Genomic DNA, 26,900 nt, shown 5'->3' with positions numbered 1-26,900 from the left:
GTGTTGGTTGAGTTCACCTTGGCTTCACAGGTTCTGCAATCACTGTTTCCTCTGCCTGGATAACTCTGCCCCCATTCATCACTGCAGTTGAAAGTCTTGCTTCCTCACTTCCTTAGGACTTTTCTAAAATATCACCCTATAAAAAATATAAACTCCTCAGCCCACTGACACCCCTTACCCCACTTACAATAGCCCCTATCACCATCAGACTTACTTTCTACTTATTTGTTGATGTGTTTGTCTATCTCCTTTCACTAGAAAATATGCTTATGACAGCAGCACTTAACCTATTTGTACCTGTCTATATCGTCAGCGCCTAGAACAATGTCTGGCACATAGTAGACACCCAATAAATACTTAATAAATAAATACTTACTGATGAGATCAGGCATGTTCAGGGTGTTATAGCTGTGGTCCATAAATACTTACTGAATTCCTATGATCGTTCTGGCATAAGGAAGGTATACCATCTTTATTGGCATATGGTTAAGGCATGAGAGTCTCTCAGATTCTTTTTCTTATAGGAAGCACTTGTCTTTACACTTGAGATCTTTGGATTCCCTGGGAGTGATGAAAATCAATTCATAAAGATGTACAGATATCTATTTATGTGTTGCTAATGAAATCAATGGCTAGAACACTGATGCACCAATTAGCTCTGAATAAAAGAAAGTGCTCCAAGGCTGCATTTCTAACTGTGGAAATGAACCACACAAATGTATTCCACTAGGAGCATCATTGAGCAATTATGAATGGAGAAGGAAAACCTCATTCACAGTCCTAGAGAAATAGCCCGAAAATCCAAATCCTCCTCTGCATAGCACAATACCAACATCTTTTTCCATGAAGGCTACTCCCTTAACAGACAAATGCATTGTTTTTTCCTACCTACGATTGATTGGATGAACACAGCCCAAATTTGGAGAACCATTTAAGGTAAATAAAAATCATTACAGTGCTGGCTAGGCTCAGTGGCTAATGCCTATAATCTGAGCACTTTGGGAGGCCAAAGCTGGTGGATCACTTGAGGCCAGAAGTTCGAGAGCAGCCTGGCCAACATGGCGAGTCCCTGTCTCTACTAAAAATACAAAAAAAAAAAAAAAAAAAAATTAGCCAGGCATGGTGGCACCCACCTGTAATCCCAGCTATTCAAGTGGCTGAGGCTGGAGAATAGCTTGAACTCAGGAAGCAGAGGTTGTAGTGAGCCAAGATCATGCCACTGCACTCCAGCCGGGACAAAAAAGTGTGGCTGTCTCAAAACAAAAAAAAAAAAAAAAAAATCATTAAAGTGCTTCAGTTTGCTTCCAAATGTAATGGCAAATTCCTGACTCAGGAATCTGTGCAACATGAGAGACTTTTGGAGGTAGATCAAGGTTGGGGATTTTAGAACCATCTAAGTGGTAAATCCCATCACCTCCATATAAGGCACAGGAGCTGAAGGAGTGTTTGTGAGAGTCATGGGCATACTGCATTTTGATGCCTCATTCCAAAGGGGACCTGCATCTGAACTAGGGTGGCAGCACCACATGCTGAACATGCTGGAAAGAGTACGGGTTCTGGAGTTTGAGAGATAGATTCCAGTGTCCCATATGCCAACTGTACACTTGCTGCATCTCCAAAGAGGGCCTGATGTATAACTGGTCCATGATAGATATGGGATTTTTTTCAATTACCTGCCTTTTAATTCAGCACAAATACCACCTGGTGGGTTATATTATATTAAATTGCACATCTCTCTAATGTAGGTAGTCATATTTTTATCTCATTAGGCCTCTCAGTGCGTGGCGTATCCGCTGGTTTTGAATTCCCTTAATTGGGCTAAATGAATTTGTCCAGTTGAAGAAAAGTCCACCTATCTGTGAATTGGTTCGTGTCTAAAGATGACCATAACAAAATTATCTTTTTTTCCCACACAGAGTTTAGGACAAATATCAGCAGGGCATTGTGGTACAACTTAAATAATGCTATGAATAAGAATAGTTATTTTGTTCATTTATGATACTATTTATATCACTCACATTAAAATACTATTGCATAGCATTGCTATTTATAAGGTAATGTAGACAGGCAATATAAGCCTTTCCTTTTGTAAATTAATAATTCAAAGGAGAAATAAAATGAAGCTTCATTTGAATGCAGTTTCTCAGACATTTAGATCTCTTTAATAAATATGGGAAAAGCTGAGGCACTGATACCCATGTTTGCATTTTTTTCTTGCCATGACTAAATATGTTTATTTTGCATCAGGGGAATAATATAGGAAAGCCTACCTCGGTATGTGCTGATTTTCATAAGTGGTTCTCAACAGAAAAAAAAAAAAAAAAAACCTTAAGGTGAATAATAAAAATAAAATAAAGGAAAAAATTTTTTCTTAACACAAAAAAAAAAGTTAAAAAAAAAAAAAAAAACACCATGACCTGTGTGTAACAAAGGAAAGAGACACATAAACCATGATTCCTAAGTAGTTTTTATCTTTACCACCATCTTAGATCCAGGTATTTGTGAAGTGGGAGAGTATTTTCACCAATCAGAAATAACACAACCATCCTGGCAATCTTTCTGTGCATTTATGTACCGGTCTAAAAGATAAAGCGTTGCCTTTTTATAAGCAAGGAGCACAAATCCTGTTCAAAGCTTCTTTTGATTAAAATTTTTATTCACTTCCTTATGTCCACATGCTTATCAGTGATCCAGCCTGATTTGCTTGTTTCTAACATACAAAAAATGAGATCTGATTCATAAAAGTTAATATTTTTAATCTCTAAGACTAATTTAAAAATCAGCCTTGTGCATTAAAATATTAAAGGTTTGAGGGACTAATATTTCTCACATATAAGCAAAGTGAGATAAAATAATAAGAAGTAAAATGGTTAAATATGAATAACAGTAACCAGCTCTTCCTAGTCGTACTAAAACCCACAAGAAAAAGAGATTTAAATCAAGAATGATGCCAATTAGGAATAAGAACAAAAGGTGGTTTTTGATTCCTCTAATGAATTATTAAGATATCTTGGATATAGAATATTCATTCCTGGAGATCTAAAAGAATGTTTGTCCAAAACAATTTGGATCAGAACCCTCTATATGTATTTCTGGCTACATGTGGCAAAACAATCATAAACCTTGAACAAATTAAAGCTGTAATGGTGGAAACAGGAAATGCCAATCAGGTCATAAGTGCATGATGTGATGATATTATACTTGGGGTTCAGAAGGGGCCATTAGGCATGTAATTTCTCTGAAGCTCTACCATGACTCTTTGGTCATCTATTGGCCAGACGATAATGAAATACTGCTAGTTCATAGGAAGTGACTTTAAGAACAAGAAACTGATTTTATAACCAGAGAGTATCTTTTTGTTTATTTTAAACTAATTTTAATTTTATCAATGTAGTATATGTTTAACGTACAAATGTATGAAAGACTCTTAATGAAAAACAGTAATCTCCGTCCCATCCCGCTCCACCCTAGGACAATCACTTTCAACTGGCAAATATCTCCTCTGGCATATATCTCCATATTTTCCATAATATGTTTTTACTGCTCTTTCCTGGTTTATGAATTTTGGGCATTCTTCTTAACATTCTATCTATGATCAAAAAGGAATTAGCCCTCCTCATTCTTCCAATATAATGGTGTCAAGAATTATGTTCATCTAGTAACACAGGTCCCAAAACATTTACTCAAACAATTTAGCAATTTATTTTTCCATAGAACATGAAACTTAGGGCTCATTTAGAGGCTCCAAGATGTCATCAGAAATCCAAGATCCTTCAATCTCATCTGTTATCCAGCTTTACTAGGTGTTCTATCCTCGTCATGGTTACAGAAAGGCCCCAGTCCCTCAGACATTGCAACCATTCCTGGTGGAGAAATCCAGGAAGGGCAAAGAGCAAACAGTGTGTGTTCCCTTTAAATGGCTTTCTCAAAAGCCCTATATAGCACACAGTAGCTTCTATTAAAAATTTCATAGGCCTACCAGACACAGTGTATGAGCTTGTATTCCCAGCTACTCGGGAGGCTGAGGCAGGAGGATGGCTTGAGCCCAGGAGTTTGAGGCTGCGTGCAATATGAGTGTGCCTGTGAATAGCCACTGCACTCCAGCATGGGAAACATGTCGAGACCTAGTCTTTCTAAAAAAAAAAAAAAAAAAAAAAAAAAAAAAAAAAAAATTCATAATAGTTTCATATGATCACCTATACCTACAAAGGGGGCTGAGAAATGTTCTTCACCTGACCACATTTCTGCCCCAAGTAAATTGAGATTCTATTGAAAAGAAGTAAAGGGAAGATGGATACTGGATTGGCTACCAGTAGTCTCTGCCATAATATCTATATCAGAAATCACTGCCAATCTAAGGACTGTTCTATAATAGTCCTTCGTTTTGTGTATGTGTGTGCATTCTTTTGCTTTTCCTGGAGTTAATAATGGACTCACATGTTGCTTATATTTATGTGTACCTGTTTGCCATGAAATGTAATCTATAGTATCATTTTTTCCCCAGAGTCTTACCTCCAGGAGTCCTCCATTCTCCTCCTACAATTTAGATGAGGCCTTTCTAAGATGCTGCACACAGCTGCATGATAATTTTGTAGTTATCATCCTGGGCTTTCCCTGCTTCTTTTTATGTTGATTCCTCTATTTTCTGAGTCTCATTGACTTATCTTTCTTAGTTTAACACCCTTATTTTGCTAAAACACATCTTCGAGTGGTTTCCAAAGAAAAAGTACATGGGATGCAAAAATTTTAAGTCTTGGTATGAAAATAATTGCATTATATTCTGACATTTGATTGATAGTATGACTTGGTAAAGAACTGTCAGCTAGAAATCATTTAACCTCAAAATTAAGTAAAATAGAGCTCTTACCTTCCAGTGTTGCAGTTGATAAGTACATGATAAATCTGTTAGCAAAATTTCATTATTGATAAAGAAGACAGCCTTCTACTAATGGAGGTTTTAAAATTATTATTATTAGTCACAACAATTCAGTAAACATTTATTGACTGACCGTATACTTTTTTTGCAATGGACATACAAATGTTTGAGCATGGGCCTTATGATGGCTTATGTGTTAACTTGGTTAGGCTGTGGTACCCAGTTATTCAACCAGTGTTAATCTAGGTGTTGCATGAAGGTATATTGAAGATACATATACATTGAAAATTTATTTATGATCAATTGACTTCAATAAAGGAGATTATTCTTGATAATGTAGGTGGGCCACACCCCGTTAGTTAAAGCCTTTATAGCAAAATTGAGGTTTCCCTGAGGAAGGAGAAATTCTGCCTTAAGTCTACAGAGCCGGCACCTGCCAGCCTGCCCTATAGATGTCAGACTTGCCGGACCCTACAGTTGCATAAGCCTATTATATATTTCTCTGGAGAGCCCTGACTGATGTAGGCAATCAGTTACAAAATAATTAATTAAAATAATTTTCCCCTTCAAATTTAAATACAAAATTATAGTAAAAATAGATGACAGAAATTGAAGAATTACTCTTGGGAAGTATGATATTATTGTATTGAAATGAAGTAGAAAGTTCAATTGGGAGTGGAGATTTTGACCACAGGAAGAGGATATAAGAAGCCCTTGCTAAATTCATGCATAACAATTTTGGGAGGCTGGAGCAGGAGGATCACTTGAGCCCAGAAGTTCAAGACCAGACTGGGCAACATAGCAAGACCCCATCTCTGCAAATAGTAAAAAAAATTAGCCAGGCATGCTGACACGCACCTGTGGTGCCAGCTACTCAGGAGGCTGAAGTGGGAGAATCACTTGAGCGCAGAAGGTTGAGGCTGAAATGAGCTGGTCATATAACCATTATGCCACTGCACTCCAGACTAGGCAGCAGAGTGAGACCCTGTTTCAAAAAAAATTTTTGAAAGTAATAAAGTTAAATGAAATAAAATGAAAACCTTAAAAATTAATCCATAAACCATTTACAAGATTACTCAAGGGTAGATGATGAATAATCTGCTATAGTTAATCAATTAATACAAACTAGATTCTGTTAAAATATTTCACCTTTAAAAGCATAGAATTATTAAATTGAAAGGCTTAATTAAAATTTAAAATGGCATGATTTGCTTTGATTCCTTAATTTTCTAGTGAGGAAACAACAAGCTTAGGGTCCATTTCTGACTTCATAGATTTCTTCCCTTCTTTCCAGCGTTGGTCATCCAACACATTCACACTACGAGCGATGGCGATTGCACTGGGCACACTTTCCAATATATGATTTTATTCAATCTGTCCGATTGTCCCCTGAGAAATCTTGGGCTTAGAGATATTGATTGGTTTCCCTGAGGTCTATTAGCTAGTTAGTGACCAAGTCAGCACAGAAAACTGACTCCAAGTCTTATTTGACCCATCCTTGTGCTATGCCACATTGTTCCCCTTAACCAACTGAAAGAAACTAATTGAAGGATTACCTATACACAGGGAGTAGAAACTTCTTCCTCTTTTTGTGACTTTCTGTAAGAATTATAGATGAGTTTTTTTTTCTAAGTGGGGACTCTTGTTGTTGTCAACTTAAATTAACTTTACTAATCACCTTGAACACAGTATTTCATAAATTTCCTTCTGTCCCCATAATAAAACAACTGGATTTCTGAAAGCTCCCAAAGTCTATGCACTTGTACTGGGCACTCTGCAGGTGGCTGGCTGCATAGACAACGTTAGCTTGATTTTCATTGATTTTTGATATGTCCTGACACACATTAAAATCATCTATGTGAAACTGCTGATATTCAGCCATTTTTTACTTACACAAACATTCACTCCATGTTCTTTGATCTAAGAGAACACTGAGAGAGGTGGCACAAGTACTGTTAAGTATTATCCAAGGGTGCTATACCAGTGCCTGTGCGTGCCCGAGTAGTTCCGCCTGTACAGGACTATCCGCCCAGAACCTATGTTAGGTTTGCTACAAGGTCTGTTGGTAACCAAACCTGCAGATAACTAACAAGATTATCAACTAGGCTGCTTTTTTTTGAAGAAGAGCTTTCAAAACTTACAACATCCCTTCAGCTAACATTTGCAAACATTGTTAATTGCAGATTTGGGAACAGAACATCTGTTAGTTTGGTAGAGCAAGTTCTTTTACTCATTTTCTTTCTTTCTTTTCTTTTATTTTTCTTTCCTTCTTTTTTTATTTTTTCAGGGTCTTATCTTGTCACCCAGGCTGGAGTGCAGTGTCACAACCTAGGCTCACTGTAGTGTCAACCTCCTGGGTTTGAGTGATCCTCCTACCTTAGCCTCCCAAGTACCTGAAACTACAGGCACATACCACCATGCCCAGCTAATTTTTTTTGTAGAGACAGGATTGTACCATGTTGCTCAGGCTGGTCTCGAACTCCTGAGCTCAAGTGATCATCCACTCTCCTCAGCCTCCAAAACGTCTAGGATTACAGGCATGAGCCACCGCACCTGGCCTCACTATTTCTAATAGGTAGATCAAATCCTCGCTCAATGAACAGCCTCCAAAGGACCATTCATTTCATTCAGAATTTTAAACATTTCTATTTGTTTATTTGTAAATGAAAAAGCAGACTTTGTGTATCCCAACCATTCATTTTTTTAGAGGTTTTCTGAATCATGGAGGCAGCATATTTTATGGCACTGTGTTAGTTCAGGCTGCTCTAACAGAATACTGTGCCTTAGACTGCGTCACTTATAAATGACAGACATTTATTGTTCAAAGTTCTGGAGGCGGACAAGTCCAAGATCAAGCTGCCAGCAGATTTGGTGTCTGATGAGGGTTCTCTGATTCATCAGTGGTGCCTTGCTGCTGTGTCCTCACATGGCAGAAGGGGCAAACAGGCTCCTTGAAATCTCTTTTATAAGGGCATTTTGCTTTAAGAGCATAGAAGATGGAGAGGATTAATTTTTCTTGGGGCATTTGGGGAAACCACGAATGAGTGGTGACATTTGAGATTATAGGATAGTTGGTTAGTGAGTAGAGGGAGAATAAAAATGGAAGGAACATTAAAAGGGCACAGTCCTTGAGAGAGGAAATCCCAGCTCATATTTACCTTTGAGGTGATGAAAGCAGAAGGCAGATGCAGTTGTAGCTTCTACTGAAGGTGATAAACAGATGTGCCATGGGACTAAACTCCAGTGATATTTAATGGCAGCAGCCCTGCGTAGCTTCCTGTGTCCTGTGGCTGGGGCATACCTCAGCCACAGGGATACAGGCAATATATCTCAAAGTGAATCAGAGTCCTTTGTCAGTGGGATAAAATGCTGATTCTCAGGCTCCTCAGCAAACCTGCTGAATCAGATTCTTTTGGTGCAGGGGCCTGGGGATTTGCATTTTTAACAAGCTCCCCAGAGGTTTCCTTGCACCCTCAAGTTTAAGAACCAACCTTTCAAAGCGTGATTTCATCACCCAGGAGACATTTGGTAATGTCTGGAGACATTATTGGTCATCACGACTGTGGGGGTGCTACTGGCATCTAGTGTGCAGAATCCGGGGATGCTGCTACACATCTTACATTGCACAGTACAGCCCTCGTGACAAATAATTATCCTACCCAAAATGTCAATAGTGCTGAGATTGAGAAATCCTGAACTGCATCATATGAAGGCCTCTCAAGTAAAAGTACAAGAAGTGGACTGAAGTCAGCTGGTGTCACTATGTGGCTCCTTAGGCTACTCAGGCAGGGGGCTAGGGTTATGGGCTTCCAGGCCCAGTTATCCCGCCAGCACATTTTCATAGAACTGGGCAAAGCTCACATGTATTGAACCCATGTAGATGACACTCCTGAAGCCACCAATTCATTATTTTCTAAGTTTTTTTTTTTCCACATTTAAAATCTTTATTGAATTATTGTCACAAAATTGCAGTCATTTCTTGGGGGGAAAATATGCTACTGGTTCTACACAAAGTACTCTTTGCTCAACTTGCACTTTCTTGAAATCCAAAAGGTAGATTTACATTAAAATCATGTTGGTTGAGAGTTGAAAAAAGTTACTGCTTATATGAAGTTGAGAAAGCAAACTTTGGAAACTTTGAGTTTGTTTCTAAGAAGTCAACCACTTCTCCAGGTCTCCCGCAATCCTGCCAAGGTGATGTCCAGCTTGTCCCTGTTAATAAGTTCAACAGATCAACCTTGTAGGGAAGCCAAACCATAGAAAAAGGTTTTTTGTTTTGTTTTTGTTTTCTGAACAAAATGTCAGTGTTTATTGTTGTAATGACAATATTGTTATTTGAAATTATGCCTCGGGCCCTCAATAGGTAAAGATTGTTGTTCATTTGCTGCATTTCAAACAAATTGTGTGCACGTTCGCATTAAGATTTATTTTTCTTAGATTGAATATACAGTTAATCTATATGGAGAGGAGATAGGTAACAATCCTTTCTGGATTGTTCGTTTTAGTTAAGGTGTTACGCATAACAATTTGGTTTCCTTCCCAGTGTTTTGCAAAAGTAAGGCTACAGTGCAAGATATCCTTTTAAAAATACCCTTGGGTCCTGAGTGTTGAACTTTTCTGGCTGAAATAATTTTGCACCTTCCAAATGTTTTAACGCTGTTAGGGAGCTCTTAAAATGCAAGGATTTAAGACCCTTAGCTAGTTAAGCTTTTAGCAGAACCAGAGCTGTTAGATAAGAATGGAGCTCATCCTTTACTTTTGGAGCTTTGGACACTGTTTCCAGCTGCTTCCAGTCATTTGAATCCTGAAAGCTCCCCTAATCCTCGCGGAGGCAGCCTTTCTGGCTCCCAGGACCCACCCCCTTGCTTCTGATTGGCGAAGCTCCTCCGCGGCCCAAGCCAGCCACCTACGACGTCTCTGAGAGCTGATTTGAAATAAGAGCCAGGCGGTCCTCGCTTCCCTGCGACCGACTTTTCATAGGCTGGGGGAGAAAAGGTTGAGAAACTTGACATTGTCTCGGGCAGAGTGCGTGTAGCAACAGATCAAAGAAAAAGAGGACGAAAACGTGCTCTTTGCTGCCCGTAGATTTCGCCGGCTTGCTTTTGTCTTGCGGGCTCCTGCCGGGTTCGGCGTTTTCAGCTCTGAAGACTGCGGCGTGGGCTCGATGCAGCTCGCTCCCTGCCGGATGGGTCATGGGATTCTAAACATGAGGCAGGTAAGCTCAGGCGGCTGCGCTGGCGGCGGCGGAGGCGGCTGCCGCCTGGGACCCCTGCGACCTGTTACTCCCGAGAGCTTGCTCAGTTAGCAGGCGTCTGGCCATAGTCGATGCGTTTGGTGGAAAGACGGGGCTGCATTTTCCTGAGACAGCCAAAGAAGCACATTACCTGAGCCTCCCCGGTCCGGTCCTCGCCACCTGCCCCCACTTTTGCCTTTAATGGTGTTTGATGTCAAGCAGTCATTGTAAAGGGCTTACAAGCAGTTTGTAGAATATATGCAAATCAGTTCCATTTTGCAGCCGCTGGAATGTATTGTGCAGGATATATCTTGAGCTTTTAGTGCCTCTGTCCTATGCATTGGGCTGGAATAAAGACAGCTGAATGTCCTGAAAAAGAATTTCACGGGGCCGCTTATCTCATTTTGGTTTCGCATTCTGAGCACTTACTGCGTTTCTGGCGGAGAGGGCGGAACCAGCTTGAAATGAGCACAGACAGCCCTTCCAGAAAAATGCAAATTTGTTTTTCTGTTCTAGCAGTTTGGAAACTGTATTGCTTCTGGACGTGAGAAGACAGCCCTGAAAGTAGTGAGCGGAGAAAGGGCTGGGGGATTACTTAAATGAGTCTTTGAAAAGAATTCTAAACCAACATCTTCTTCCGTGGCTCTGGGGCATGATGATAAAATTCCTTATCAGCCCAGGAAGAGGTTTATAGCTTTGCTGTTAAGCAAGAAAAGGAAAGAAAAAGTGGATGTAGGAAGCCAAGGAGAGAGTGTGCTTTACAACTCAATCAAAGTTATGGAACAATCTTATGTAAATCTTTAAATATCAAGATCAATACTCATATAAGGAGAAAACAAGGCTGGAAAAACCTGCCAATAGGTTGAAAGGGCAGGGATTCCAAGAGGAGTGCTATTGCTTTTACCAGCTCTGAATAAATCTGGGTGGGAAAGTTAGCATCTATATCGCCACCGGAAAAGCTCTTCACTTTTTCTTTTAAGTGGGTTGGGCGCTCGCCACCCTGCACACTTTGAGGGAAGTGAGCTTTCCATTTAGGAACGTAGGCGAGGGGCTTAGAACACTCTTTATGCCGCAGCCTTGGGAGATGAAGCAGAGCCCCCATTAAACTGTGGAATGGTCAGTGCTAACCCTCTGCCTTCTTGCCTCCTCACTTGTTCCCTCAGCAAGCGTGCTTGGCAAGTTTCGGTGAGTGCAGGAAAGCTCTTGCGGAGGAGCAAGTCCTGTCTGAGTGCCATGAATTGCCCTTGCCTTATTAGGGACTGTGGGGCGAACGCTCGTTTTAAGTTCTGCAAACTCGCAGTCCAACCTCATACTTTTAATGCCTGCCAAAGTGGGATGAGGAAAAAGAAGGAGAAGGCTAATTGGAAAGGATTGAAAAGGAAAAAGAGGAACGCAAAACATTTTTGACAAAGGTCCTTAGCTGGAACAAAGAAGTTATTTGATCTTGTACAGAGCCACCTGTCCTCTCCTTGATGGTGTCTGAGCTCAGCTTCCAGAATCCCTGTTCCCACACGGTTCCTCAGGAACCATGGCAGTCTCCGTGCCTTATGCCCAAGGCTTGCTTCCCCCAGCTTGTATGTGGCATTTATGTGAACTTGAAAGACAGCTCAATGTTGAAGTTTTAGGGGCACAAGTACACATATAGTGACTCTTTAGTTATTTAATGAATGGACAACTTTTTATCTCACAGCTATGTATGTCTAATATATATATATATATATATATATTGGCCTGTTCAGAACTTGGAAAGCGGGTGGGATGGAACAAGGGAAGAGATGAAGGAGAGAGGCAGGATCATTGTTCATCCAAAGAACAAGGACAGTTTCCAGAATCTAACATGTTGTTCCATGGCAGCCAGAACAAGAATGTAGGGAGGAATGAGATGGCGGCGTTATTGGCATAAGTTGAACCCTACTTTGTTTGAGTTTCTTGTGGGGAAACCTGACTATTTCATCCAGGCAGGGTGAATCTCACCCACCAGCCAATTTGTCATCTCAGCCCAGCAGCTTCAGCTGGATTTATAGGGTTAACTATCAAACAGACCTGTGTGTTACCAGCTCAGCAGTGAAATTCAATCTCTTTGCTGATGAGTGATCTGTCCCTAGGGCTGCACAAATGGTGTACACTGGTGTGGCAACCCAGAAGAGACCGCTGCCTGCCACTGATAGCCAGAAATTTGGGGTAGCCAGAAATTGCCAGCAGAATTAGAAAACGGTTTGACTAGCTATAAGATTCAGAGGGGTTTGGGCTTCTGCCAGGTTGGCAGAAAAGGAACGATGTAGAAAGATAGTATTCTTTGAGAGTTCCTAAGGCCATGGCTGAGTTAGGCCAAAGAAAAGTATAAATCTGACTCACCTTGATCAGGAAGTAATTTTAAAATATATGCCAACCTGTCTCTGCACTCTGATCATAAACAGTAAACTTTTCTGAACCCTCCTTAAGAGGGAATTTGGTCTGTTCCCAGGCAAAAGGAAAAGCATGGCCACCTGTTCTAGAAGGCTGGCCAAAAACAACAGGTTTGCCTGTGGCATTCCCACAACTGCAAATATCCTCCCCACGTGGCAAGCCACCCATTGTCCCTACACATGAGAAGAACAAATAGTTCATTCTTGAGCTTGGGGAAAAAAATCAGATTCTCTAGACAAAATTGTCTACTAGACATATTTTGTGTTTTTAACATCCTGATAACTTTAGAGAAAAACTCTAAGAGAAGAAGGTGCATGCTGTGTTTCTGATCTACTAAAACAAAATGAGTAATGTAGCTGCTAAATTCTTGCGAGGCCAGGATGCTGCTCTTTCAAGGAAGCTGTGAATCTGTTTGATTAGCCCGTTCTGCATTCTTTGGATTGGAATTAAAATGCCCAAGGACATCTGGCCTAATAATGAAAGTCTTCGCATTAATCTTTCCTCTGAGGATTAGAAAGTCCTTTACAAACACAGTCTATTTATTCTCTGCCACATCCCCAGGAAAGAGTGAGGTGGCAATTTGATCCTCATTGAACAAATGGTGAGACGAAGGCAGAGAAAGGTTAAGTATAAAGAGACACAGCAAGTTAGGGGCAAGCTTAGGGATGAATACTCACACACCCAGAAAGCCTACCTGTGCAGGTTTAGGATCTCAAATGGCATTCTAGGGATTAAAATAGAATCTCTCTTATACCATTCTTTTTCATAACATTCTATAACTAGCAAATATATTATGTCCCAAGTATGTTGTATGGTTTCCTTCATTTGAAAGTCAGGACTCTAACAGTTAAAAAGGCAGTTCTGTTCTCATTTGTCCCAACACTGAGATCAGGCAGCTTTTATGACATCTAATAGAAAGATACAGTAACTAATCGGAATTTTAAATATGCATCTGAGAAATGTTCCCTTTCAACAGATGTTTTAAGTTTTTGCACATGGTTTAGAGAGCGCAATGTCTTCAACATATGTTAAAATTTTAATTTCTTCCCTCCTGTCTCTTTCTCAGCAAATGTTATAATCATAAGACTTGCTATCAGTTAAAAGATCCTTGTTGGTCACTTTGAAATATATATATATTTTTTGAGTCATGTTTGTAGTTCACTTGGCTGCAGACTGCATAGGCTACAAGCAAATCCGTTAATTGGTAGTTGCATGTTATCCGCAGACATTCCAGCAAATTTTAAGGCTAAGTGTGTATGTGGATGTCTCCTGGCTTTGATCGTTTGTGTGGTAAATAGCCATCCAAAGTAGCTATGGCAACCTGGGTTGTGCATCGGTGAAAGGGGGGGATTTGGTTACTGGACAAAGAGTAATTTGTTTGATTAGAAAAAGGTGGGGGCAAATCAGGACATTTTTAACCAGCATGATTTGAGGATCCCAGTTCAATCAAATCATTTGGATTTTTCTCAACAAGCAAAAAGAAGTAATGGCTAACCGCACCAGAGTGTTTTGCAGACGTAATTTAACTTCTTTTTAAACAAGTGATTTCTACTTTCCAAAAGCAATTTATACAATGAAAAGGAAGTACAATATATCTTATAAATATCATCAATATCCCTATTGTACTAAGTATGAACGTTTTTATTTTCAGAACTTGATGGGACTTTGAAAGACCGGGATGTGATTGGAGGTGTGCATTTCATTTATCCATCTGCAGGGGTCAGGCTTGAAGTTCCCTTGGTCTGAAGATCAGGCAGCAGACTTCACTGTGGGGAGCCTGAGGCAGAGCCAGAGAGAATTGCTCTGCTTATTTGGAACAATTAGTTAGCGATTCTTTAATCTTGTGACCAAAGCTACTATGAAAATGAGTTCACTCAAGGAAGAGAATATCAAATACGCTGTGATTAAAGAAAGGGCGATAAAGCCAGGTCAAACAGCAATCTAATCTCCGTTTAGATATAAGGCAGTTTATCTGGAAGATTCTGGCTCATTATCAACTCCTTTGATTTCACACAAAACTGAGCTCAGGGGTTTTGTTCTAGAAACTTGTTTGCCCAGTTTTATGAGCTGGCATGTTATAAAAATATCTTTAAACTAAAAAGGATACAACTTTAGGGAGCCATCTGGATCCAAAATATTCACACACACACACACACACACACACACACACACACACACACACACACACACCAGGAAAATATTCCATTGCCCCAAGATCAGGATGGTTAATGGCCTAAAAAAGGTTAGGTGATGTTAGAAGCACAGAAAATTGAGGTACAGAGAAGAATGCCAAGAGAGGACTTTACTGAAAAAACAAACCAAACCAAAGAAAATAACTTAACCTGCTTTGTGCTATGAAAGAGAGGTTCTGAGTAAACATGGAAGAAGTGCTGATCATTTGTAGTATAAGTGGATGTTGAATTTCTTGTATTCAGTGGACTGTTTATGATGCATATAATATAAAAGGCTGTCCTTCCTTTTTTATATCATTCAATGACATTTACTGAGCATTTACAGAATTAATATATTCTGCTACATTATACATGATTATTAATGTATCGGGACACTTTCTGGGTTGCAAACATGATTTTGGTAAGGTCCTTGCCCTCAGAGAACTTTTGATCTGGTGTACAATTTATTTATTGTACCAGTAGCACAATATAGGTTTTTCCACGGTCAAAATGGCTGCTCATTAATATCTATATTTGTATAGATAGGGATCCACTTGAAAAATTGGCAGTATCCAAAACCTTATTGAACTCAGGAGACTTGAGAAGTGATTTGTAATTGTGAAATTTAGTTGATTTTTAACCCACATGTCCATTTGTAGAAATCTATGACTTCCTACATAAAGTAAATTTCTCATAATTATTAAATAGTAATTCATTTTTCTCAATAGGGAAAAGTAACTCATAGGTAGTCCCCAATCTAGGAATAGTTTATGTTTTAGGAGTTTGTTGTTTGAAACCCAGAACATTTTCCAGTGAAAAATAATCCATCTGATTAATGTGAGATCAAGTTCTGGGTTTTGATGACATGCCACTGTGTTATACAGCATGGAAACTCAAGGAGAAAGAATTGTCACACTTTCGGTAATAAGCTAGTCACGGCAATATTTGAAATATGAAGTTTGTACTAGTTATCAGCTTTCTTTCTCCTTCCTGCTGATGTTTTCTGGTCTCACTGGGGCATCTCCCCAGTCCTGTCCTAATATCTAGTGAATTAATAATTGTTCTTTTTCCCACTCTCCCTTCCCCACCTCCAAACGACTTTCCTGTTTCCTCTAGTCAATGGTTTCTGCCACATGGCAGGAGAGAAGTAATATGGGTGAGCTAAAGCCCAAGACTCTTAGCCCTTTAACCCTTAGGATGAATCTTTAATTGTGGAAATTTCAGGCAGTGGAGCCTGGAACTACAAAGCACATGATTTTCCTTTCAGGGACAATATTTGGGGGCAGGATTTTGCCTTTGGCAGACAGAACTTGCTGGTGTGCCTGTCTGTGGGTCAGATCTCTTCATTTGTTCTTTCGCAGCATCCTGCCTGAACTTCTGGACCCACTGGGGCGTTTGTGAGTAACAGCCAGGGAGCCACAGGCCCCAAATTGAGAGGGAATGATGGTGTTTGTGGGTTTGGGTTGTTTGTAAGTATGCTGTTTGTATGCTGAGCACTGTCTACTTGGATTAGAATAAATAGAAAGAAAATAGCTGTACCATCCTCTAATCCACACGGGCATTTGAGATGGTGTATATATTTCTACTTAATTGTTTGTCTGCCTATCTTGGGACTGAGTTATTCCACAGCAAAAGTCACATCTTAATTACCTTTGAATCCCGACCCAAGCCCAGTGTCTGGCACACAATAAGAATCATTAAGTGTTCTACAGGCGCATGCTAGATGAATTTTAATAAAAAAGAAAATGGAAAATGCTCCTTAAAATCAGAAGGGATATGAAGAAAAAAGGGCATTAGAAAGGTCTGGGAAACAGCAAGGACTAAATAGATCAATAGTAGAGAAAATTAACATAGTTTATGATTACTGAAACATATACATATGGTTATATATATATATATAGTCCATTTACATACATATAAATAGTCTCTCCCTCTCTATGTATAGTCCGTTCAATTGTATTCTGAGCAAGAACACAACCTAAAACATGATAAGCAGCTTGGATTATCCTCTGCTTGATTGTTCTGCAGAAATAATTAAGAAATGGGTCATGCCCTCCAATAGCTCAAAGTCTAATCGCCAAGATAGAATCTGCTGCTTGCTCTCATTGAACCCAGCCTGATGGTTTAGGGCTTAGGTCCATGTGCAGTTGTTTAATTTTGCCAGGTAAGTGGCATGCCCAGGGTTACTCTACAACTGAGATAGCGTGTCTGAGAGAAGACCGAAGCCTTTTCCATATAGATGGTGGCCACATTTTTCATAGTGAAGTTCAAGATTTGTGCTGGACAAAGCATTTTCATTGCTGGTAGGTAAAACAGACTGAGAGTTATAGTTAAAATGACAAAATAGAAATTTCAGGGACATTTGATAGTTTATGTCAACAACAGGACTAATATATTATCAAAGAGTCTATGTGATAGACTGTGGTATCTGCTGTATGTCAGGTTTTGGAGTGTTGCTTTGGTTGTGTGTATTTGGAAGTGGTCTTCCCCAAACAATTAGGAGGAAGGGCTTTTTTTTTTTTTTTTTTTTTTTGAAAATGGAATTCATTGAATGCCCTGCTGATTTAATAATAAGTAGATGAATGGCCAAATAAAGCAATATATAGATGGACAGCACCACCAAATATTATTAATAGAGATTTATTTACTTACATAGGATCAAGTCTTCTGTAGGAAATATATTAGGAATCCAGACTGAGAATACCGGTTAAAAGTTTAGCATTTCTGGGTTGACATTTTAGCACAAGAAACACTTTACCCTCCATGTGGGAGCAAGATATGAGGGAGTTTACACCTAGAACCTAAGTCCTCTAGACTTCCTATCCCGTTCTCTTTTGTGACTATACCGTATGCTTTCTACTAAGATATAATTTGAATGTTTTCAGGTCATGTGCTATAATTCAATGTGATAATAAATTCCAAGGGAATTTGAATGGAATGATGGTTTATAATGAGGCAACTCAGGAAAGACTACATCATCTTTAGTGGAAAATACTATCCAAAAAAGCGAAATAGTTAAATAATCTTATATTTGGGTTTTGTGCTTCTTTTGTGTATATATTCTTTGCTCTGATTTTAGTTAAGTATGAAAATGTCAGACAGTAAAAAATAGGAGGATTATATTTATACAGAAGAAAGTTTAGGGAGTGAGATGAGTCATTTATCCCATGAATTAATCAGCTATGCTTTGAGGAAATAGTGCAGGAAGGTAAAATGGAACAAACAGAAGAGAGAAGAAAGTGACTTCTTTTAGTCAACGTATGATGGGGAAAGCGGTAGAGAAAAAATGGCTATTTGGTGAGTGATTCAGTTGAGTTCCTTTTCAGTGGTCAATGTTTAAAGTGAAATTCTAATGAGATTGATGCTGCCCTTTCTGTACGGCTCTGAGTAAAAGAGGCAAAAGAGTCATAATAATTAATTGAGAGGGGTATGACTTTCTGAGTAGGTAAAAACATGATAGCATACTATTAGATAATGAATATTTATTGCTTGATGCCTTTCAGCCTGGAAGAGACACTTTCTGAATATTTCTCCTCTTTCTAACATTTCAGCTGTCAGAATTGAATAGTTCACATATAAACTACATTGTTTTGGTTTAACTAACAAAGACTGATAAGACATGAATTGTTTGTGACAGCCTCTAACATTGATAACAGAAGACATTAATGCCCGCAGACACAGCCTACATGGTAAAAATCTGGAAACAAAAATGCTTATTATGTTAGGCCAACGTGCTTTGACCTAGTTTTGCTTTTCTGCTTGGAAATTATGTCAATATTAGTTACATCATCCCCTCGGATGAGCAATTCCACATTCTTGTTTATTTCAGTGTCATATTATTAGTTTTGTATATTTAGTTCTGACCTCCAAGGAGCCAAACTAATCCTCATTGACTTGCATTTTCCTTTTGAAATGAGACTTCTGCATGATAAAGAGAGAGGATCTTATGTATTAACAAAACAATCTAAGATGCCTCTTCAAAGACATTCATTTCTCCTTGATCTCCACTGCCCTCTTGAAGGTTCCTAGAGGCCATCCAGTTTTCTGCTGCTCAGAATTAGTCTTTTTTTCTTTGTCTTATGGGGGTGGAATAGATTACTGGGCCTAAACTGCCATAGTTGAATAACAGAAAGTAAAACTGTGAGGCTGACGGGACATTTCCCAGCCCATCATCCCTAAATTTGCCCTTTTCATGTTTCTGCTTTACTTCTTTATCCAGCAGAAACTGGCTTAACATATTTTTCCTATTTAACATTTTTATTGAATACTTTTCAAAATGAATTATTTCCTTAGTTGATTTCGAACACATTTTTTTCTGTCATTTAATACTTTATATCACTAGAGGAAAGAACCATTTAATTATTTCATACATTTATGAATTCTAATCTTCAAAGAGTGTGAGTTCTTTGAGTGATCAACTTACATCAAATTTACAAGTATAATTTACTACCAAAAGACCTTGAATGCTTTTTGGTGCACATGTTTTGGCATTCCTTATTAACAAATGTAATCAGGCAAAAGCCCACAAGAATATGTATTCCTGGTCCCTCTTTAAAAATGTACCATTTGTTCTTGTTTTCTAATTAAGGCTTTGAAAGTTAAAAATCCCTTTGTTGTTAGCTCCTTTACAAGTCTTCTGCCTGAGTGCAGAAAACATAAGAAGGAAATGTCCTCTTCAAAGTATAACCAAACCAACTAAATTTTAACCAGGTAAATTGTTGATTAGCATTGGATCATTTAAAGAAACAGTATGAAAGTAATTGGGCTAGGCACATGTCCTAATTGTGTGATCCCAGAGGGCTTCAAACATTGTTTGAAACACTCACCTCAGAGATTATGTTCCATGTCTGATCCTTATGCTAATTTGAATACTACCATCCTGAAGAAAAACTTCTTTATAGGATTTCTTGAATCCCTAATTGGTATATAAACATTGTCATTCCCAAGCTGTTCAAAGTTGTAAATTATAGTATATTGTGTGTCTCCTGTCGTAATATCAATTTCTACAGCAATTTTTCTGATTGTTGTAGGCAAATGTAAATACATTTCCCTCCTCTTACACAAATATTGGCCTTTCACATACATTATTCTGCACCCTGGCTTTTTTCCACCTTACAATATATCCTAGAGATCTTTCCATAACAGTGCGCAGAGAGCTTCCTCTTTAAAAACCAAAACAAAACGGCGTATCATTGCACTATGACAATGTACCATAATTGATTTGACCCTTCCCCTACTAGTCACGTGGAGTGTGTCCAGTCTTTTGCCATTAAAGCAATGTGCACAGAAAAACGTTGTGTTCATCAGTTTGTGTGGGGCAGGTATATCTGTATTAAAAATCTTCAGAAGCGGGATTGCTGGGCCAAAGGGCAAATGTAGTTTCTAATTTTGATAAATAAGTAACATTGTCTAGCCAGCCTGTGTGAGAACACTGCTCCAGAACCTCATCAATAGAGAGCATTGTTCAACTTGTGCACCTTTGCCTATCTGATATCTGAAAAGTGGCATTTCTGTGTAGCATTGCATTTCTCTTCTGTGTGATGTTGAGTATCTTTGCCTATATCGAAGGTCTGTTTACATTTCTTATGCAACGTCTGCTCATATCCTCTGTTTAGAAAAAGAAAATGCCAGGTCTAGTACAATCATGTTTGATGTTATTTTGACAATGATAAAACTACCATTTAGTAAGAGAATCACTCCAGGCAGTAGACTTAGAGGCACAATATCAGAGACCCTTGAGTAAAGACCCTAATGTGTCACATCTTAACTCTGTGACCTTGGGTTGATTCCTTGGGATGTTGATTCCTGGTACAGTGGTGTCTCATTTGTATTGGTTTTTAAAAAGTAGGTGTGTTCAATACCTCCCAGGTTGATTTCTTGGGAATCATCCCAAGGTCCTTCCAAGTTTCCTTACGTGTAAAATTGAAGGTCTTTCCAAGTTTCCTTACCTGGAAAATTGAAATGATGTGGATACCTCACAGGGTTTATATAATCACTAAATGAAGGATTATATATAAAAATGTTATATGAAGCACTTAACAGAATATAGGTTATATACTTGGCACTTAAATGTTAGGTTAACTTCTCTTTTTTTAGATACAAACTTAAGGTTTCAGAGAGGCTGGGTTTTAGGACATTTCTACCTCTTAGCCTCTGAATGAATACATATCCACCCTCACAGAGGCATGTAAATATACACATATGTACACACGGTGGAATAATGTATGAAATGGCTGTAATGATTCAAAGCATCTCTTTAGACAAATGTGCATGTGTATGCATGTGTGCATGTGTATGTATACATAGTCCTGTAATGTAAGAAAACGGATTTGTTGCTAAAAATATACCCTTTTAGAACAATTTTTTCTAATATGCTAATACAACACCAAATGGCATTAAATGGACTTGGTCACTTATCACTACCTCTCATATTATAATCCAAGAAAGCATTTTCTTCTTCATCTGTCTTATTCTTTACAACAGTTAAAACTCTTACAATGTTACACACCTTATATTTAAAGCTACACCTAGAAATAAAATGGCACCCATGTTTGTGTATGTATGTCTTTAAAACAAAAATAAACACAGACATAAATACAAAAGGTAGAAATGGAAAATAAAAGCATTTTAGAGGGCATGGTGCCAAGAGTTGCCACTACTGAGGGCTGAGAATATAACACTGACCAACTATACACCTGTGAATGAGACTATTTGGGTGATCTTGTTTCCCAGGGCTCTGTTGTTACAGAAACATAATTTTAAAAATTTTATTTTGAAATAATTACAAATCCATAGGAAGTTGTGAAAAAATGTACTTGCTGTTCTGTACCCTTTACCTACTCCTTGCCCCATCCCTAACCCCTGGAAAGCAGTAATCATCTGTTCTCCATCTCTATAATTGTGCTACTTCAAGAATATAATATAAATGTAATCATACAGTATGCAGTTTTTTGAGGTCGACATCTTTTCCCACTCACTTAAATTTTCTAGGGATTTATCCAAGTTGTTACATGCATTAGTTGTTTTTTCATTTTGATTGATGAGTAATGTTCCTTGGTATGGATGTTTGAGAGTTTAACCATCAGCTTGTTTAAGGACATTTGGGTTGTTTCTACTTTGGAGCTGTCACAAATAAAGTTACTATGAGCATTTGTGTGCAGGATTTTGTGTAACTATAAATTTCCATTTCTCTGGGATAAATGTCCAGGAGTGCAATTGCTGGGTTACATGGCAAGTACATATTTAGTTTATAAGAAACTGCCAAAGCATATTGCAGAGTGGCTGAATCATTTTACATTCCCACCAGAAATGTATCAGTGACCCAGCTTTCTCTGCATCCTCCCCAGCATTTGATGTTGTCCCTGTTTTCGTTTTAGCCATTCTGGTAGGTGTATAGTGGTGTCTCATTTGTATTGGTTTTTAAGAATGTGCAGAAGATACTTCATAATCCAGTGTGGGTGTATTCAATACCCCCCAGGTAAAATTCTTACACCTGTATGGGCCTATCTTGGTGCATTAATGAATTGTCAAAAATATCTATGATTGCTGCATTTTTAGTTGAACCCTGACTGAAATATTGAGAGCAAAAAAGAAACTGTGTTGTGCAAAATACATCTGAACATTAGACTGGCCTTCACTTTATACTCTGAGACACTCAGAGAATTGATACTTGCTCAAGGCATGGCAGATGCACACCCCAGCACCTAACTTCACTTTAGGAATAGACACATCAGGTATCAGAAAAAATTGCTAAGACTGTTTAAATTTCACCCCCCTTTTCCAACATATTCCATTGCCTTTGCATTTGCATAAGTTAAATAGGGGTATGATCCATCTTCATTGTCAATATACGTGTAGATATGTGTAAATCTACAAACATACATATGCAAAGACATACATACACAGGATCTATGAATGTCAATCCCAAATGCTCCTCAACATCCAGTCTAGATTCTTCCAGGTTAGGATTTCTCAACTTTGGCACTATTGACATTTTGGGTTTAATAATTATTTGTGGGGCTGTCCTGTCCACTTTAGGATATTTAGCTATATCCCTGGCCATAAGCCACTGGATGCCAGTAATACTCCCACACCCCCAAAGTATGGCAACCAAAAATGTCTCAGCACATTCCAAAATGTCTACTGGGGGCAAAATAACCCCCACTTTGAGAATCATTGGGGTAGGTAGAAGGGAAATAGAACCTCAGGCTTCAAGTTAGCTCACTGGGTTTCCTGAAACTTAATAAGAATCTCCTTTCCAGCAGGGATAAGGTTTCGGTGCCCACCTGGTCCCTGATAACTACCAATCTCTAAATTTGTTTCAGCACATTATGGCTGAAGATTAGTGGTTAAAAGAAAGATGTCAGCCTTTATTTCTTAAAGAGCTTATACTCAATGCTTTAAAATACAAATTGGATCTGGCACTGTTGTGGCTTGTGCCTGAAATTCCAGCACTTTCGGAGGCCAAGGCAGGAGGATTGCTTGAGCCAAGGAGTTTGAGACCAGCCTGGGCAATATAGTGAGACCTCATCTCTACAAAAAAATTTTAAAAATTAGCCAGGCCTGGTGGCGCGAGCCTATAGTCCCAGCTACTTGGGAGGCTGAGATGGGAGGATTGCTTGAAACTCGGTGGTCAAGTCTGCAGTGAGCTAAGATTGGCGCCACTGCACTCCAGCCTGGAACCTTGTCTCAAAAACAAAACAAAATAAAATACTAATTGAACACGTATAATTGAAAACAAAATTTCATGCACACCTGGTTTTGTTTTACTTTGTATTTATGTTTTATCACTTATATTAGATATCATGATTATTTTAACAGGTATAAAATTTAACAGGTAATAAAATACCCATAAAATAGGGTATCTCTCCATATGCATAGAGAATTTTATAGAGAAATTGGCACAATTCCTGGATCTTTCTCTGATTCAATGTGTTTATCTTTGAATTATCTAATAAGAGGTTTTAAAGGACATTTAAAGAACTCCAAAACAGGCAAAAGAAAATATGATAGTGTTTTAAAATTTAAATTATGTTTAGATGGCAACAATAATGATTTTATTATATAAATGACAGAAAATGTTATGTATTTTTTAACCTTATAAATTTACCTCTACATGGTAAAATAATATGTTTTATTTATTACATTTGGTATGTAAATGTATTCCTACTTTAGAATTAAAATAAGGTGAAAATAGTTATTGTTTGAAATACTGTAAGTTGTATGTTCTTATCTGTATTAGGATTAAAATATGTATCTTATATATAAATTCTAGATTACCTGAAAAAAGAATAAATATAACCTCATGTAAAAATAAAATATTCCTGTATCAGTTGTACAATTTAAATTCCAGTTTTAGTTTTCATTCTTCTCACATTTTATTAGTAACAGAATTTAAGTTGTTACATTCAGAAGATTTGGATAGTAGTTATCATGAACTCACTGTTATCTATGGCCCTGACAGTAAAATATGCCACTGAGTTCTATTGTAATGTGAATATCCCAGGAATGCTAAGCCAGTTCAGAATGAGGCATTCCTTTCTCAGGAACAGAGATTTATAAAGTGACTGGAGCTATCACTATTTCTAGAGGAAGGTGTACCTTGAAGTATTCTCATTCTTTTCTTTGCATTTATGGTCCCAGCCTACTAAACTCAAGCGACACTTCAATACAGCAAAGCCTCTTGGAAGTATATGAGTTTAATAAGAAAATCTATGAAGAAAAAGTACACTGAAATGCAGATGCAGACTGACCCCCAAAATAATAAGAGTACTTTTAAAAATGTATTAGTTTCATAGCATAGCATGACAAATAATACTCAAAAATACTTTGAAAATGCCCATTTAATTAATACCCAAAGGGTTTAGTAGATTATGTTGACAGAAGGTGTTGGAGGAAGAAACATAGCCGTAAGAGCCAAGAAAATGATCCTCCTTGGTTTATAAGATTACATAGAGGAATTTTAACTTCTAAAGTGAAAAAACAAATTACTTGTATAGGCTAAAATCACCCTTCTTAGAGGAAATGGTACAAGTTTTCTTCATATAATTTATGTTACTTCAGAAAGTCTCTCTGAAGTTATAACATTATAACTTCATGCATTCTCCTGATGACTTCATTTGAAGTCTATGATATAGTAACATCATACACACTTCCCTTTTCTACAGAGCCCTTATGTTCTAGACCAAGAGGTTCATTAATTTTTGAAGTTAATACCAGAGAGTTGCCAGAATCCCAAATAACATCTCTAATTTCCAAAATTGCCTGACAAACTCTATATTTTAAAGAAGCTGTGTCATTCATGGGATAAACCTAATAATGTCTCTTTGGTCCCCAGCCATGCTCATCTTTGCCTTTCTTTCAATATGTGCAAGGAACATATAAGGTGATCTTTTAATGTTACAGTGTCTTCTTACAAATTAGAGTTGATTCACTGAGGTTATAACAGCAGCTGAGCGTTCTCAAAAGCTGCAACTTGAGCCGACAGGCAGATTAGCAAGTACGTAAAATGTCAGTAGAGAAAAAAATAGACTTCAATTATTTGGCAATCCTGTTAATCAACTCTGTGAATAGGTCTTTGAAACTTGTACAGTGGATGGTTTGAATTTTCCTCAATGCCTAGCACAAAACTTACCTATCTGTTGAATGTGTGCATTACTGATTTAATTCATGGAAAGTAAAATTTTAAAACGTAACCTTGGTTATTTGGGTTAAAATGACACTTCCATGTAATGGAATGTCATAACTGAAATTGTAGGGATTTTCAGATACTATAGGTGGTACTAAATCTCATCAGAGCCCTTCAAGTTATAACATAAGATAGCATATTCAATATGAGAAAATATTTGTCAGCCTTAAAAATGTATGTAGCAGAGGCAATCCATTTTTTTTTCTGACAAAAAGCCTTTAAAAGCTTTTCATACTACACAGCTTTGAGATTTGTAACTTTGAACCAAGAAAACATAATTTCAAAAAATGAAGAGAACTTCTGATTAATTCTAGTCTAAGGCAATCAAGTCTTAGTAGATTTTAAACTATTGTGTTTTTCATAGTTAATGTCAAGACAGGTTCCTCACTGTGGCTCATTATTTTCTTATAAAAAGTACATACTGCTTGTGTTTTTAAATTTCAGGTTTTCTCATGTAGCTCTTGTCTAATGATCCAGCAAGTTCAGGCATTTAATACATTTTAAGAATCTATATTTAAAGAGTATTTATACATGTGTGTCTATGTATTTTGAAATATATATATTTCAAAAGACTACTTTAGGCCTTTGGCTCAAATATGTTTTTTTTTTAAAAGAATATAATATTGAATATCTGAACAGGTTAAAAATCTCCAACATTTATACGTGTTAACTAATGCTTTTCTTTTCACTTGTTAAATTGCTGCATAAATGCTTTAAAAAATATGTTATCCTTGGCATTAAGACATCATGTCTTTCACTTACAAAAGTGCATCAATCTTTGGGATTGAACCATTGTATCTGCCTTAAACCAAAAATCTCCCCAGCCAGGTTCCTTGTCATCACCCTTGCCACAGAATCTACACATCATTGGGAATTAAAGATCTTTGGTCTCAAACCTTATCCTGGTTGAATTCCTATCATATCACCACCAACCCCTTTCTAAAGGCCCCCAGGAATGCTAGCACAACAGGGGATTTTCAGGAGGCGCACTCCGATGAGGGTCATGGTTTGCAGTGACAAAGTTTGTCCTTAGATGAAATCTGTATCTCTCTCCCTATAGCATTTACCACTGTTTGGCCCCCTCTCTACAACACAGAACACGTGCAGTTACTCTGTTCTCTGACAGCTTTTCAAAGACAAAGCTAACATGGCTTTCGGGGGCATATTTTCCAGGTTAAATATTCCCAGATATGTTTGATTTGGGCTCTATCCTTTAGGATCAAGCAATGTTAGTAAGTACAAATGTCCAACGTTTGAAAGAACTGTTCATAAGAGAGACTCACCTGATTAGAGGAAAGAGATACCATTCAGTTTCTAATACCCAGTAACTTTAATGCCACTATTTTAAGCTCTCTCTGCCTGGATTGTAGAGACTTTGCCTAATTTACCTCTGGAATAGAAATTCTGAGCCTGCCGGGCGCGGTGGCTCAAGCCTGTAATCCCAGCACTGTGGGAGGCCGAGGCGGGTGGCTCACAAGGTCAAGAGATCGAGACCATCCTGGTCAACATGGTGAAACCCCGTCTCTA

General features: G+C 38.1%; 1 protein-coding gene across 5 annotated transcripts in view; it reads left to right on the top strand.

The window, feature by feature from the left end:
- Positions 1 to 26,900, top strand: part of MID1 (midline 1) — a 371,641-nt gene that overhangs the window by 180,025 nt on the left and 164,716 nt on the right. For 2 of the 5 annotated variants that reach the window (XM_017509925.2, XM_017509922.2), the window contains exon 1: positions 9,747 to 10,091. The exons of the other annotated variants lie outside the window; for them this stretch is intronic. The gene's annotated coding sequence lies outside the window, so the exon portion shown is untranslated. Of the gene's footprint in view, positions 1 to 9,746; positions 10,092 to 26,900 lie in introns of those variants that run through there. 5 annotated transcript variants of the gene reach the window in all.

This window comes from Cebus imitator, unplaced genomic scaffold (assembly GCF_001604975.1).
Source record: "Cebus imitator isolate Cc_AM_T3 unplaced genomic scaffold, Cebus_imitator-1.0 Scaffold426, whole genome shotgun sequence".
NCBI lineage: Eukaryota > Metazoa > Chordata > Mammalia > Primates > Cebidae > Cebus > Cebus imitator.
Note: the sequence above shows the minus strand (reverse complement) of the source record. Positions and strands in the feature narration are given on the sequence as shown.